Consider the following 16,566-nt stretch of genomic DNA (forward strand, 5'->3'; position numbering starts at 1 on the left):
TCATTATATGTTGGTGATACATCTACACACCTCACTGTTTCACGTATCTGTTTTTTTCTCTATGTTGTGTAAAAAGATACAGTCGATTCCACCTAAGTGAATATCTGATTTGGGGGAAGGAGAAACTGCACACCAGCCACCTTTGATTTTTTGTCCAATGGCCCGTTTAACCCCTGCTTCCACGATTTACACTATTTCTGTGATTCACTTACATAACTGCCTACACATTTGCCAAGACCTTTTATGGTATTCTGACCACACTGGGAAATTTCACCTCTTCTATCCTCTTCTGACCTCTCTCCCTCTATCATGGGTGTATGTATGCAGTTCTTTTTGTTGTTCTTTTTCAGGGAGAGGAAAGGAGAGGCAGAGAGAGAAAGAAACAATGATGACAGGGAACCATTGATTGGCTGCCTCCTGCACGCCCCCTACTGGGGATTGAGCCTGCAACCCAGGCATGTGCCCTGACCAGGAATCGAACCGTGACCTCCTAGTTCCGTGGTCAGCAAACTGCGGCTCGCGAGCCACATGCGGCTCTTTGGCCTCTTGAGTGTAGCTCTTCCACAAAATACCACGGCCTGGGTGAGTCTATTTTGAAGAAGTGGCGTTAGAAGAAGTTTAAGTTTAAAAAATTTGGCTCTCAAAAGAAATTTCAATCGTTGTACCGTTGATATTTGGCTCTGTTGACTAATGAGTTTGCCGACCACTGTCCTAGTTCATAGTCGACGCTCAACCACTGAGCCACGCAGTCCGGGGTGTATGCAGTTTTTAACATTCATTTCAAACTGCTGTTGCTTTGTTGCATAACCTTAAGAAACTTCAGAAGAGAGGCAGTAGAGCTTCTACCTACCCACAGGTCCAAAGGCATAACATTACAGCCATACGCGTCTTAGAAACTAATCACATTTTTAAAAGAGCTGCGCTCTCGAGGGCATAAAAAATAAACTTACTTGGTGAATAGAAGATGTGAAAATAGTTAAGTCTGTGTGTTGTGTCAACCGAGAGAGAGAGAGAGAGAGAGAGAGAGATAAAAAAGTAATTTAAATTATGTATTTTTAAGAGTTAATTGAATCCAGGAGCAACTTTAATCATTAAAACTAATAAGGAAAGAAATATATCCCAGTGCTCAAATGAAAGCTCTACTCAGTGGGTGGGGTGGGAGGGGGAGGAGGTCAAGTTCCTCAAGCTTCAGTCTTCATAATCTATGGCCCGTTTCCAAACAAAAGCCAAGAATGTCCTATGCACCTGCACACTCCCTCCTGAATGAAGGAATGTTTTTTAAAAAGCCTTGTCCCCTCACTATCACCCCAACCACAGTTATCAGAAAGAGAACTAAAGAACAGACTAGTCCTTGTATGCCCTCTAACTGAAGCCACAGGCCCTCTTCCCTTTTCTGCCCATCTCTCATTGCTCAGGAATCTGATTGCTCTCCAAGTGCTCTTAAAAGATTCCATTGATGTGTGCTCCCTGTCTTAGCTCTCCCTCCAACTTCTCAGATGCACAAGCTCTGTCTGACTCTGGCCCCCAGCACCAGGCAGCCTTCCTCTGGCTGCCAATCAGATTCTCCGTGCAGGTGCTCAGGCCTTTCACCTGGTTTGGCAGCCCTGTGAGCCCTAGATTGTCTTTTCTAGTTGACTCAACAACCGAGGGGCTGGTAATGTGGAAGGAAAAAGGCTCTCTCCTCCATAGGCCAACCCCTCAGTGACTTCAGCAGCTCCAAACCTGCACAGGTGGGAGCTGACCTCCTGCCACTACTTCTATTGTAAACCGCATCCTGGCCTTCATCAGTTTGCCTCTGAAAACCCACAGCTTACATTAGTGGTCAAGGATGGCTAAGGGTGTGGTGGTTCTTTTTTTTTTTCCTTTTTTTTTGGAGGGGGGGTGGGGGTGTGAAGGAGGGGAGAAAGGGAGCTAGGTAAAGAGGGTGAGCAAGTTTATTTTTTAAATATGTAATATATAATATATATATATATATATATATATATATATATATATACACCATTTAGCACAAGGCAAAATACTCATGCTAAGTAAAAGAAGGGAAAGACAAAGCCAGTTTTTTGTTGTTCTGAAAAAACAACAAAAACTAATTCTCCAAAAAGGGCAAAAATGCTAGTTTCCTTAAGCACTCATGACTACTGCTTAAATTCATACTTATTTGATTCTGTAAAACACCACTGCAGTGTTAGCAAGGTGTATGCACGGCCCACCTTGGGAAATTACAGAACTGTCGACGTTTACTCTGCTGGTGGAAGCCACATGTCTGCCCAGCCCACAGCAGTTGTGAGCAGTCCGTGGTCTGGGACTCTTAGCTGGCAGGCTAGGAAACACAGTGAACATAAATGTACTGTGAATCGTTCCTGATAAGTGAATAAAACATTGTGACCAGACAATCAGCTTATTCACTTATCAGGAATCGACTGTTCTGCTAATGCGCTGTTTCTGTTTTTCATCTCTGTTGTAGTTCACTATTTTTGCTGTGTTCTGTTTTCTCCTCTCATGCTTGGGCAAAATCACTGGGAATATTATCTTCATATGACCATAAAACGTTTATATCGAGTGAAAATGATATCTTAACAAAATCTATGCACTTGCTATCAGGAACACAATACTGGATGTGTCTTATATATATTGAACTATATAGTACTCGATTTCTTAAATAAAGCTTCAGAAAGGACTCTGTTGTGTGTAATGTTAATGTAATTATTTTTCAAAGCAGTGTTTCTAAGGGGTATTTTTGTCCTTTTAAGTCTTGAGTGATACACGATATTTTTCATTAAAATTATATCACTGGCTTTATGACTTAATATTCAATAAATTGACTTTGGAATCAAAATGGAGTGGGGGGAGTTCTTCCGAGTACACTTTAGCAAGAGGCATCTGGAAAACCATCCCCTTCCAGGTGTCCATGGCAAGTCTCTACCCACAGCACTGTGGGTGGCAGAACAGAGCAATCCTTCCTGCCCAGAGACCTCTGAAAGCATCCAGAATCTGCCCTAACCTAGAAAACTCAACTGCCTTTCAGACTATTATCTCTTTAGGCTCCAAAGAAAGAAAAAGGAAGACATATCCGAGAATAATGCTGGTTTGCATCAAAGCTTTTCCAAAATGACTGACACTAAAACTAGCCCCTGCTGGGAAGCAATGGCGGGTCTGTTCAGGATGCAGGGCGAGGGAAAGAAAGAGGAGATGTTTGATCATTCAGGATAAGAAGGATAAGATTTCAAAGTGATATGAGAGAGACATCCTAAAACAGTTGCAAAGCTTAAATGGGAAGCCTGCTGCTTGGCCCTTTGAAGGAATATTTTTGAAATTTTTCCTACAGGCCATATGTTGGCACAGAATGGCATTTTATGTTGGATTTATTTAGCTGTGGGTTTTTATATTAGATTTGTTTTTCTTGCTTAATGTTTGATTCTAAGAAAAAATCCTAAACTTCTACTTGGAAAATGGCACAGGCATCCTAATCCTTTACAAAACAAATTTTAGTTATCCCTGATAATGAGGAACAGAGAGAATATGATTAATGAAAATCCACAGAAAATCTTCCAGTCTCTACCTCTTCGCACCCCAAACTTCCTACTTACAAATTTGTCAACAAAAACAAAGACTAGTGAAACTGAGTGATCAGAAAAAGAGCAAAGGGTAGCAAAATCAAAAGGTCTAGAAAGACTGCATTGCTGGAGCCATGCAGTTTGAGATTGGGGGAGAGGTTTAAAAAAAAAGTTTAACTTTCTGAAAACCGCTGGTCTACATGCGTAGAGCTCCAGTGTTGAAGAGCTGGCTGCACATGGAGGTGCCCTAGGAAATACTCTCTTCATAGCTTTGCCTTGAGCATCAGTCACACAGCTAGAAAGCATCCTCTTTTTCAAACAGCACACATCCAAGGCAATAATGTGTAGGAGAGCATGGAGCCTCGGTCAGGGAACAAAGAATGAAAACCCACATATTCCCCTCACAGTCTGCAGACCCAGCTCAGAGGGACAGCTTGAGGGCCTGTCAGGTGGGAGCCACTTTGGGGTAAATACATTTCTTTTAACCTTTCTCTACAGGGCAGCAAAACAGCCTGGTACCTTCTACTTGCCTACATCCAGAGCATTTTTAAATTAAAAAATAAATATATTAATATACATTGTTATATATTAAATATCTAATCTAATAGACAAATATGCAAATTGACCATACCTCCAACACACCCAGAAGCCACGCCCACAAGCCACGCCCACCATCCAATCAGAGCGAGTATGCAAATTAACCCAAACCAAGATGGCTACAGCCACAGAGAGCAAGGTTCCCTAGGTAACAGAGGAAGCCAAGCTTTCTGCCAGCCGTTGCAGGCCTAAGCCTCCACTCAAGCTACAAAGTTTCAATTATAGAAGGTAAACAAATTCAAACAAATGGCGGCAGAATGGAGCTTGAGAGAGCAGGCCAGGGTTGCCGCCAGCAACAGGGGTAGCAAAGCTTTCCGCACACCCTGGCCGGGCCCACCCGCTTAAGGCAACAAAGTTTCAATTATAACCCCAACACAAATGGATTTGGGCCTCAGAGGGAGCCCCAGGCTTGGCTCTGCTCTAGGCTACAAAGTTTCAGTTGTAGAAGGAAAATAAATTCCAGATACCAGGGTCTCCACTTGCATCCCAGGGGGCGTGGCCCACCTGCAAACCACCACAGGCCCCTCGCTCAGGCCGCCCCGTGCCCCAAGGGAACCCCATCCTGATCAGGGACACCCTTCAGGGCAAACCAGCTGGCCCCCACCCCTGTACCAGGCCTCTATCCTATCTAATAAGAGAGTAATATACAGATTGATCATCACTGCAACACACAATATAGCTGCCCCCATGTGGTCAAAGATCCTGCCCCCATGTGGACACAAGATGGCCAGCAGGAGAGGGCAGTTGGGAGGCACTCGGCCTGCAAGGGAGGGCAGTTGGGAGGGACCAGGCTTGCAAGGGAGGGCAGTTGAGAGGGATCAGGCCCGCAAGGAAGGGCAGTTGGAGGTGATCAACCCTGCAGGAGAGGGCAGTTAGGGGTGACCTGGCCAGCAGAGGAGGGAAGTTGGGGGCAAACAGGCTGGCATGGGAGTGATTAAGGGGTGATCAGGCTGGCAGGCAGAAGCAGTTAGGGGCAATCAGGAAGGCAGGCAGGCAAGCAGTTGGGAGCCAGCAGTCCTGGATTATGAGAGGGATGTCTGACTGCCCGTTTAGGCCCAATCCTAGGGATCGGGCCTAAACGGGCAGTCGGACATCCTTTGAGGGGTCCGAGATTGGAGAGGGTACAGGCTGGGCTGAGGGCATCTAGTATAAATATAAAAGACATATTGTGTTCTGCAACTGGTCAATTACAGTTAAAGTCCCAGGTAAGACCCTGCAATTTTGAGACACTGGATTATGCTTCCATCACAAAGCTGGTCTTAAAAATATACAAGGCACTTAAGAGCATTTCTGGTGAGTCACACAGCCTGTTTAAATGCCAACTCTACCACTAATACCCGTGTAGCCTCTCTGTGCCTTAATTTCCTCACTGGCAAAATGGGGGTTAAAAATAATACCTAGTGCCTATTGCATGGGGTTATAAGGATTAACTAAGCCTAGATATAGAAAACACTTAGACCAGGACCCTCACATTGTAAGTCCTCAGTACATTCAACCAGTTGGTAGTAGTGATCACATCCACTGACATGGTCAACTAAGCTCCCCTCTGCCGGCCTGGTCTCTTTTTGCCTCCTCCCAGGGGTCCTCTCAGCCATCCCCAGGGAGCCCCATGGCTCTCCCTCGGTTCCTTGGACAACTACGGACAAGGATCAACCAGAAACCACAGCTCCTCCAGCAGAGATCTCTGCACTAACAAGTTCCAGAACAGGCTTTTCCCCTCAAGAGAAATTATACACTGAAGACATGCCCCCCTTACAGGCCAGCACACCCACACAGTCCTGCCCTAAGTCATGAGGCCTAACAACTAACTCCATTCTCAGAAAGGGAAACTGATTACCCACTCTAATCCATCCCTGCTTCCTACATCTAAGGATTACACTGTGGCATCTCTTTCCCAAAAGAAAAGCCTAGCTATACATTTGTATCCTAAATGGAAATGGCAAAATCACCTGGAGATTTGCCTGTAACAAGCCTGTAGGTTCTATGCCCTCCCGAAGCAAAGCTGTGTCCTCAGCAGCAACCTGAACTGATACATCTTTGATCATCTTGGGAAGAGAAGTGATCAGGGCTCAGAAGCCTGGATGTAGCCAACCAGTGAGCTCTCTAGACCAGCGGTCGCCAAGCGGTGGTCCACGGACCACAGGTGGTCCGTGAGGTCCGAAAGCTTGGCGACCGCTGCCACCACCCCCATCTTCACCACCCCCAATTTAGCCAAAGGCACTCTCCTTATTTTACTTATTGGTGGTTCATGAAGAATTTAAAAAGACAATTTTGCTACTAAATGAACAAAGATTAAAAACCACTACTTCAGAAGAGGGTTTCTGAGAGAAGCTCACCATTACCTAAGCTTTGTGATAAACATTTATTGTCTATCCTGCCCTTGTCTCTCTATCCCTGCTATATTCTCATAGTTCTTCGTCTGCAATGCATCATAACATTCACTCTTAATTGTTCACTGTTTACATCTTCCTTATGTCTGTCTCCCAAGCCAGACTGTGAGCTCTGAAGAAAGTGACTGTGTCTCATTCATCACTGTATCCCCAGTGTCACACAATCCCTGTCATATAGTCAGTGTTCAAAATATTGGATGGGTGGGTAGATGGATGGATGGATGGATGGATGGATGAATGGATGGATGGATGGATGGATGGGTGAATATAGCAGGTGATCTTGCTGGGGCTCAAGAAAAACATGTCTTATTAAATGGACAACTCAGGAAATATCTGTAGAGAGAGGTCTGATTATGGTATGGGATGAAGATGGTAAAAATAAGAGGCAAAAGTCAGAGCCACTATGGGAGACCTGGACACAGATAGGGATGAGGAATAACATTCTTCTGTTTATGAGTCCCCAGAATTCAGCTTCTGACTTGTTGCTACAGAGCTAATCACCTACTGGGTCCCAAATGGAAGAATATTCCTGCTACCCTGGGTATATTGTCATATTTTTTAAGCTACATTTTTTACCTTCGCAGCAACATTTTAGAGGTAGGGAATGTCCCTAGATGGATGTGTAGCATCTAAGAGACCAGAAAAGCCACATAACTAATACAAATCAGTAGAAAATTATGAATAAAGGCATCTGATTCTAAGGCATTCCTGAGAAGCAGGCAACTCCCTTTAACCTTCACTTCCAACTGCAGCTATTTATCCTGCCAAGTTAGTACCTGGAGCAGGATGGGGCCCAGACCACCCCACAAGCAGAAAAACATAACCAAGTCTTTAGAACAGCCTTGCTCCAGGCCTCCAGGAAATGTCCCGATTTGTCAATAATTACCTTAGGGACAATGCATAATCTACTCATCATTCATTTGTTCAAAAGACAGGTATTAAACAGCATGCCATGCAAGGCACTCTGTAGGAGCTGGGAGTACAAAAAGAAGTAGTTCATGATCCTGCCTCCAGGAGTTTGCCATAATTAGCATGTATTGCCGAGTAAAAAGAAACCCTTCAAACCACTAAAAGTGGATGATCCAGACAAACCCCTCTCTCCCCACAGTGAACACTATATCACCATGGTGCCCACACGAGATTATATACTAAAGATTCACAAAGAGATGGAAACTCAGACTTTCTAGTCCTTGGCTGAGCTCAGTGCTACTCGGACACAGTGTGTCTCTAGCTAGAGCTTAAAGGTCTTTCTGAGGGGAGAATCTATACTAATAAAGCCTTAGGTGGTCCTCACACCCCGGCACGCGACATCGTCACAAGATGGCCACCACAAGATGGCCACATGCACAGCGGAGGCAGGGCCTGGTGGTCCCATGGCTCCGCGTGGCGTGGAGGAGGCCGATGCCACCACCTCGCATGGAGGAGGCAGGTCGCAGCAGGGGAGGGCAGTTGTGGGCAATCGGGCTGGCAGGGGAGGGCAGTTGGGGACAATCATGCTGACAGGGGGGCAGTTAGGCATCAATCAGGCCAGCAGGGGAACAGTTAGGGGCAATCAGGCAGGCAGGCAGGCAGGCAGGCAAGCAGTTAGGAGCCAGCAGTCCTGGATTGTGAGAGGAATGTCCTACTGCCGGATTGGGCCTAAACCAGCAGTCGGGCATCCCCCAAGGGGTCCCAGACTGGAGAGGGTGCAGGCCAGGCTGAGAGACCCTCCCCCGCCGCCCCGTGCACAAATTTTGTGCACTGGGCCTCTAGTCTATAATAATAAAAGCATAATATGCTAATTAGACTGGACGTCCTTCCTTACGGACAAAGCCGCAGTGGGCGGGGGCCGAGGCAGAGGCGGCAGAGGCCCCCCCGGCCACAGGGGCAGTGGGCGGGGGCCAGGGCCAAGGCCCTTGCATGAATTTCATACATCGGGCCTCTAGTTAAATACTAGTATAATGGTTAATGGGGGTAGGGGAGCTGCTCCTGAGGTTTTCTCAATGCCAATGTCTCTACCAAGGGCAGAGCTGAGCAAAGTGGCCCTCTGTACTTTAGTCATGTCTCCCAACTAGCCAGCTATATATAGCACATTCTTACCAGTCTACAGAATGTGTTCCATACAATAACTTCACCTCTTTAAAAACTATGGCCCAGCCTGGCTGTCATGGCTCAGTGGTTGAGCATCTACTTATGAACCAGGATATCATGGTTCGATTCCAGGTCAGGGCACATGCCCAGGTTGGGGACTCAATCCCCCAGTGTGGGGCATGCAAGAGGCAGCCGATTGATGATTCTCTCTCATCACTGTTGTTTCTATCTCTCTTTCCCTCTCCTTTCTCTCTGAAATCAATAATAATATATCTTTTAAAAATGCTGTTAACTATATTTAACTATATCCTCCTTTTGGAAATTCATAATGTGCATTAACGTATGAGAAGTCTCTGCACCCCCTGCAGCAAAAATATAATTTTGTTCAAACTTATTAAATTGGGCAGTTGTTTTTGAAATTTTATATCATATAATACCTATTAACCCAGCAATTTCAACCAGTGTGCTATGACAGGTACACTGGTGTGCCACAGGAATTTTTAAAACATGCAACACCTGACTATTTAGTCAGGGGCACGACCTCTTTTCCCTTAGATTGTCAAATAAAAAAATGACAACAGCTAACACAATAATAACCATCCAGTGTGAATGAATCAAAATTATACCTACTGTTTTTTGTCAGATAGGCAAAAAATACAGCATTTTTTGGTGTGCCTCAGAATTTTAGTAATTAAGTCATGGCACGCATGAGATGAAAAAGGTTGAAAATCACTATATTAACCTAAGAGACAATATAGTATGGTGGTGAATACCATGGCATTTCGGACAATACTTCCTGCATTTGAAACCTGACTGGCACTGCCACTTATTAGCTATTAGTTTCTTCATCTACAAAATAGATATAATAACACTGCCTGTGTACATGCAAAATATTTATAATAGTATTTATGACATAATAAGCACTAAGAGTTGATTAACATCCAGCAGAACCAGGATTCCAATACATACTTTGGGAAACACTAGTAGAGAATCTAGCCCATTCTCATAGGTCTCCTATCTCTCCATGAGAAAATTACAGACTAGTTGGAGAGAAGGGTATCTATACTAATAAAAGGGTAATATGCTAATTAGACCAGACATCTTCCAGACACAGCCATGGTGGCAAGGGCCAAGGCAGAGGTGGTTAGGGGCTATCAGGCCTGCAGGGGAGAGCAGTTAGGGGGTGATCAGTCCAGCAGGGGAGAGCAGTTAGGGGGCAATCAGGCCAGCACAGAGGGAGCACTTAGGGGAAATCAGGTCAGCAGGGGAAGGCAGTTGGGGGCAATCAGGCTGGCAGGGGAGCAGTTAGGGGGTGATCAGGCCAGCAGGCAGAGGTGGTTAGGGGTGATCAGGTTGGCAGGCAGAGGTGGTTAGGGGTGATCAGGTCGGCAGGCAGAGGCCGTTAGGGGCGATCAAGCCAGCAGGGGAGCAGTAAGGGGCATCAGGCTGGCAGGCAGAGGTGGTTAGGGGCAATCAGGCAGGCAGTCAGGCAGGCAGGAAAGCGGTTAGGAGCCAGTGGTCCCGGATTGCAAGAGGGATGTCCAACTGCTGGTGCAGGATCAGGCCTAAACTGGCAATTGGACATCCCCCAAGGGGTCCTGAATTGGAGAAGGTGCAGGCTGGGCTGAGGGACACCTCCCCTCCCTCCCCGTGCACGAATTTCGTGTACCAGGCCTCTAGTCCTATACAATAAAAGGCTAATATGCAAATTGATTGAACAGCGGAACGACTGGTCACTATGACATGCACTGACCACCAGGGGGCAGACGCTCAATGCAGGAGCTGCCCAGTGGTTGTCAGTACGCTCCCACAGGGGGAGCGCCACTCAGCCAGAAGCCCTGAGCCGGGCTCATGGCTGGCGAATGCAGCAGCAGTGGCAGGAGTCTCTCCCACCTCCACAGCAGCGCTAAGGATGTCCAACTGCCTAAAATTTTCAGTTGGACATCCCCCAAGGGCTCCCGGACTGCAAGAGGGTGCAGGCTGGGGTGAGGGAACTCCCCCCTCCCAAGTGCACAAGTTTCATGCATTGGGCCTCTAGTATACTTATAACATAGTATGTTAAGTCCTAAACAAGGGCCAAATAAGGATTTTGTAGTCTGGAGAAGAGAAGGAATAATATTTCTAATGGTGAGGGAGGTTTCAGGAAAGGATCCATAGCCAAAGGGACAGAAATCCTAAAATGCAGGTAGAAATTCACCAAGCAGAGAGTAGAGAATATCAGCAAAGACAGTTCTGGTTGGGAACCAGTGATTGGCCTGATTTGACTAGAGTACAGTGTTAAGTTGGAAGATGAAGGATATACTGGAAATGAGTAGATTATTGTTAGGAGTCCTGGATTCCAAACTAAGGACCTTGGGATTTCTAATAAGGAGCACACACATTAAAAACAACCAATAAACCAGAGAAGGATCAGAGGATCAATGTGGGAAGTGAGTAGAAGAGAGGAAAAGACTACATGCAAGAATATTACAATAGTTCAGGTAAGCAGAGAAGAAAGGAGCAGTCAGATCAGAGAAGGGAAAACAGGTTTAAATGTTTTTAAATCTGTAGCAAAATATCAGGGGTGACATTTAGAAAAAATTTAGACATGGCAAAAATAAAAGCATAATAATTAGGTTGGGGGGCAGATTGGGGCTGGGGGTGTGAAAAGACCGTGGGTGGCAACAAATAACCTTGAGAAGGATCCAGAAAGAATAGAGTGACTGGGCTCACATACAAGAGTGTCAACAGGAAGGAAAAGGGCTTATACTGAACTAGAGGCATAGTGCATAAAAATTCGTGCACTGGGTGGAGGGGTCCCTCAGCCTGGCCTGTGCCCTCTGGCAGCCTGGGAGCCCTCAGGAGATGTCCAACTAACGGCTTAGGCCCGCTGCGGGCCTAAGCCATTAGTCAGACATCCTTAGCGCTGCCACGGAGGCAGAAGAAGTTCCCGCCACTGCTGCTGCAATGGCCAGCCATGAGCTGGCTTCTGGCTGAGCGGTGCTCCCCCTGTAGAAGGGCACTGACCACCAGGGGGCAGCTCCTGCATTGAGCATCTGCCCCCCTGGTGGTCAGTGCGCGTTATAGCAATTGGTCATTCCCAGTCATTCTGCCATTAGGGTCAATTTGCATATTGCCCTTTTATTACCCTAATATATAAAGAGCCAGGTGCCATCACGACCAAACAGACAACCAATCACCATGAAGTGCATGGAGCACCTCTCGGTCCCTCTCCTCCCCCTGGCCCCCGAGCCACTCGCCATGAGGTGGGGGGTGGTGGAGAGCAGGCCTGGGGACTGTTGGTGGTGGCTGGGGCAGCAGGCTGCTTCACGGGGCAGCAGTGAGCTTAGCGGAGCAGTCACCGGGCGGCAGCAGGTTTCGCGGAGCAGTCCCGGGGCGGGGGAGCTTCGTGGAGCGTCCAGCAGCGAGCTTCACAGGGCGGCAGCAAGCTTTGCAGAGAAGTCAAGGGGAGGGGGGAGCCTCGCAGAGCAGTCGTGGGGTGGGGGGGATTTTGCAAAGCAGTCAAGGGGTGGGGGAGCCTCGTGGAGCAGTTGCAGGGTGGGAGGAGCCTTGCAGAGCAGTCACGGGGCGGGGGAATTTCGCAGAGCATGGCAGGGCGGGAGGAGCCTTGCGGAGCAGTGGCAGGATGGGGGGAGCCTCACAGAGCAGTGGTGGGGTAGGGGGAGCCTCGCGGAGCAGTCAAGAGGCTGCAAGCATCAAGGGGCATCCTGGGGCGGGAAGCTTCACGTAGCATCGCAGGGTGGCAGAGGCCAGTGACAGAGGCCAGGCTAGGCCTAGGGACCCTAACCATGCACGATTTCGTGCATGCTGGGCCTCTAGTATAGGATAAGAAGCAGGATGGAGTTTTATTTCTCCCCTCCCCCAAAAAGAATCAGAGTGGGTACTCTGAGAAGCTGGGAGGTAACATTTTAGGCTGAATGTTCCATTCAAAAGATCCTTTTGCCCCAGAGGCCTTCCTCCTCTCCCCACTTATTGACAGATGCCTGAGATTTCTATCAGGTGAATACACTTTTCCCTCTCTTCATGCTGGCCAGGGGATTGCCAAGTTCCATGCCCATCCACAAAACTCTGTTTGAAATGGCTACTTGACACAAGAAAATAATGTTTCATTCAGGGGTAAGGATGAAGTTCAGGATGAGTTAATGGTCAGTAATGTCTGATATACACATTACTTGGTAATAAAAAAGATATCTTTTTTTCTTTTCTTTTCTTTTTTGCCATGCCTGTGTCAAAATGGCTGCCTCAAAACCACCACAGTAAAATTTCCTACCTTGTGCATGATTCTTTCTATCCCCACGTGGATCAGCTGAAATCTCCAGGTAATATTTGCTCACCTAATTAGCTGCCCTCCCACTACTGCAGCTGAAAACTACACCAAATGTACATCAGTCACGTCCCTCCCAGAGTGAAGGCCCTGCTCACTTCCTGCTGACTTTCCATTTTGAGGATAATTGCCCCAGCCAAGAATAGACATCTGCTGCAGCGTGTCCCTGAAAGGCCCCAGGGTCACCGTTTGGAGTTGTGCCTGCCAGCTCCCAGCACCCAGGTATCTCCCAGCTAACTGATGGCAACACTGGAGCATCTCCCTGTGCCAGGAGCAGGGCCCAGGCCAGTGCCTAGCATCATGCCACCTCTCTCCTCTCAGGCTACACCTGCCATCTGCTATGATTCCCCGAAGTGGGGAAGGGTGCTCTGCTCCATGCAATTCCTCCCTAACAAGCTCCACTTAGAAACGAAAGCCCCCCATTCCACAATTACATAAAAGGCAAAAGGCAATGATCCTGGCAGAAGTTAAATAACAAAGGTTCCACCTGGAAGCTTGAATAGCCCTTTGTGAGATCATCTATACCCGTGGTCGGCAAACTGCGGCTCGTGAGCCACATGTGGCTCTTTGGCCCCTTGGGTGTGGCTCTTCCACAAAATACCACGGCCTGGGCGAGTCTATTTTGAAGAAGTGGCGTTAGAAGAAGTTTAAGTTTAAAAAATTTGGCTCTCAAAAGAAATTTCAATCGTTGTACTGTTGATATTTGGCTCTGCTGACTAATGAGTTTGCCGACCACTGATCTATATTAATAAAAGGGTAATATGCTAATTAGACTGGGAGACCGGACCGGACGTCCTTCTGGACAAAACCATGGTGGCAGGGCCAAGGTGGAGGCAGTTAGGGAAGAGCAGGCCAGCAAGCGGGGGGGGGGAACAGTTGGGGAGTGAGCAGGCTGGCAGGGGGCAGTTGGGGGGTGACCAGGTGGCAGGGGGGTTAGTGAGGGACGACCAAATGACTGAAGAGCAGGCTGTGTGGGGTGACCAGGCTGGCAGGGGGGCAGTTGGGGGTGTCCAGGCCAGCGGTGGGACAGTTGGGGAGCAACCAGGCCAGCAGGGGAGGGCAGTTGGGGGCAAGATCAGGCTGGCAGGGGGGGCAGTTGGGGATGACCAGGCCAGCGGTGGGGAGCAGTGAGAGCGACCAGGCCAGCACGGGGGGGTGGGGGGGGGGGAGAGGGGGCAGGTAGGGGCGACCAGGCCGGCGGGGGAGAGTAGTTGGGGGTGACTAGGCTGGCAGGGGGGAAGTTAGGGGTGATCAGGCCAGCAAGCAGAGGCGGTTAGGGGTGATCAGGTGGGGGTGGCAGTTAGGGGCAATCAGGCAGGTAGGCAGGTGAGCAGGTAGGAGCCAGCTGTTCCAGATTGTGAGAGGGATGTCCCAGATTGGAGAGGGTACAGGCTGGGCTGAGGGGACCCTCCCCCCCATGCACAATTTTCGTGCACTGGGCCTCTAGTCTATATACATAAAACCCTAATATGCATATAGACCAAACAGCAGAACAACTGAACAACCGGTCCCTATGACATGCGCTGACCACCAGGGGATGCGTGGGGAACATGGCGGGCATCAGCAGCAGGCGGCAGAGCATGGAACGTGGCAAGCATCAGCCGCAGCAGGATGGTGGATCAGGTGAACACGGGCGCCAGACCAAGGCGGGGCACTGGTCGCTGTTATCGGGGCAAGCCTCTGATGGTTACTGAAAATTCTTTGCTCCCATGTGCCACAGTCCCACCCAGCACTTGCATCTGCTGCCGACACCCGGCACCAGCCCTGATCGATCGGCTCTGTCAGCGGGTGGGAGTGGCAGCTGCCAGCCCCAATCGCCCCTCAGGGCTACTCCACCTCCCCCTGCTCCTGAGGAGTGATTGGGGCCAGCAGCTGCCTCTCGCATCCACTGCTAGCGACAGCCCCACTCACACCCGCAGCTGGCTCCAGAGCCACTGCTCGCACCCACTGCCAGTGCCTGGCGCTGGTTCCAATCCCTCAGCACTGTCAGTGGGTTCAATTGGCAGCTCTGGGCCCTGATCGCCCCTGAGGGCTTCGCCACCTCCCCCTGCTCCTGAGGGGCAATCAGGGCAGCAGCCGCCACTCGCACCCACTGCTGGAACCGGCCCCAATCACTGTGCTAGCGGGGCTGGCGCCATCAGCGTGTGGGAATGGGGCTGCTGGCAGACAGGGGACTGGGGGCCATAGCTGGAGGGGTTGGGCGGGGGTGCAGAGGATGGGCTGAGACCCACCCCTGTGCCCACCATAGCCTCACGGCCCACAGTTCCTTGTAAGGTGCATGAATTCATGCACTGGGCCCCTAGTTTTAATATAATAGAATAAATGGCACAAAGAGCCTTCTCAACAGAGAGAGGATGTGGACAGGGGCTGCCCAAAGACAAATTGCTGCTGCCCAATAAAGCTGACCTATGGCACCTTTGCTATGAGCCAGGTATTGCACTATATTGGCCCGATATGCATTATCCCAATGAAGGGGGCATGTTTCCATTTTATAGGTAAGCAAACTGAGGTTTAGTTGGTAACTGTCTACCACCAAACAGCCAGTACAGGGCGCCGACAGTTCTGTTCCCTGGTTTCCCCGATAACCATCATGGCGCACAGGTGGTAAAAGCCCGGATCAGAAGGACAGGTGTGGTTCATCCCCTCTGCCCACTGATGAGCCCTGATGGCTACAAGTGCAAGGGAAGAGTGCTCTGATATATTTATGGGGTGGGAGGGCGCAGGGAAGGGCGCTGGCCACAACCGCGTCCCCGCCAACCCTGGGGTTAGTGAGGGACGACCTCCAAGGGCCGCCTCAAGCATGGCGCGCGGCCCGGCGCTCTGGCCTCCTCAGCTGGCCCGGCTCAGTGAGGAAGGTCAACTGTCCCCGACCAAGAGTTCAGGTGCGCAAGGACCTGGTTATTGTTTCCTCTCACTGCCTCTCATTTGGCCTCTCGTTTTCACCTTAAATCTAGTCCGTTTCAGGTTTTCCAGGTAAATGCGGAGATTAGGGTTTGTTTGTCCCGCTGTCATCGGGGCTGCCTTACCAGGAGTGAGCTCCGCGCCACGCCCTCTGGCCAGGCTGTCCGCAAGTCCTGGGAGGCTTCTTCCCTAGGCCCTTGACATTGCCTTTGACCCCTGACCCTGGCAGAGGCCCAGTTGGTCCTTCCAGCCGCCCCCAGGACACCGGGGGCACCTCCTTCGCCTGCGGATCTGCGCAGCGCGAGGAACCCTGGGACATCTGGTTCCCGCGCAGCACTGTGGGAAGGGCCGGTGGGGAGTGGGCGGGGCCTCCGCGGCCTTGGCCTTGGCCTTGGCCAGCCGGTTCCCTGGCCCTGACTGCTCCTGGGACCCCAGAGCCAGAGGTTTGTTGTTTTCTTCTTATGCAGAAAAATAAAACCAACTCAGCAGTAGTCTTCCTAGCATTTCCATTTTACACTACACCACAGTTTTTAAACTTAAAAGCCAACCATGTGTTACTTTCTTTGATTTCACTCTGCCCTGGGGTAGGGTTGCCAGCAAAAAAACAAGACACCCAGTGACATCTGAATTTCAGATAAGTGACAGATCATTCTTAGTATAAGCATGTCCCACGTATACTAAAAATTAGTTGTTTTTTAACTGAACTGGACACACACACACACACACACAC

At 49.2% G+C, this 16,566-nt stretch overlaps 1 long non-coding RNA gene across 1 annotated transcript in view; it reads right to left on the reverse strand.

Annotated features, from left to right (window-relative positions):
- LOC129151454 (uncharacterized) overlaps positions 1 to 16,126 on the reverse strand; it is a 45,564-nt gene extending 29,438 nt beyond the window's left edge. Inside the window, exon 1 of the long non-coding RNA XR_008558130.1 lies at positions 15,962 to 16,126. This is a non-coding gene — a long non-coding RNA (uncharacterized LOC129151454). The remainder of the gene's footprint in view (positions 1 to 15,961) is intronic.
- Positions 16,127 to 16,566: the final 440 nt, after the last annotated feature.

The sequence above is a fragment of the Eptesicus fuscus genome, chromosome 2, assembly GCF_027574615.1.
Source record: "Eptesicus fuscus isolate TK198812 chromosome 2, DD_ASM_mEF_20220401, whole genome shotgun sequence".
Lineage (NCBI taxonomy): Eukaryota > Metazoa > Chordata > Mammalia > Chiroptera > Vespertilionidae > Eptesicus > Eptesicus fuscus.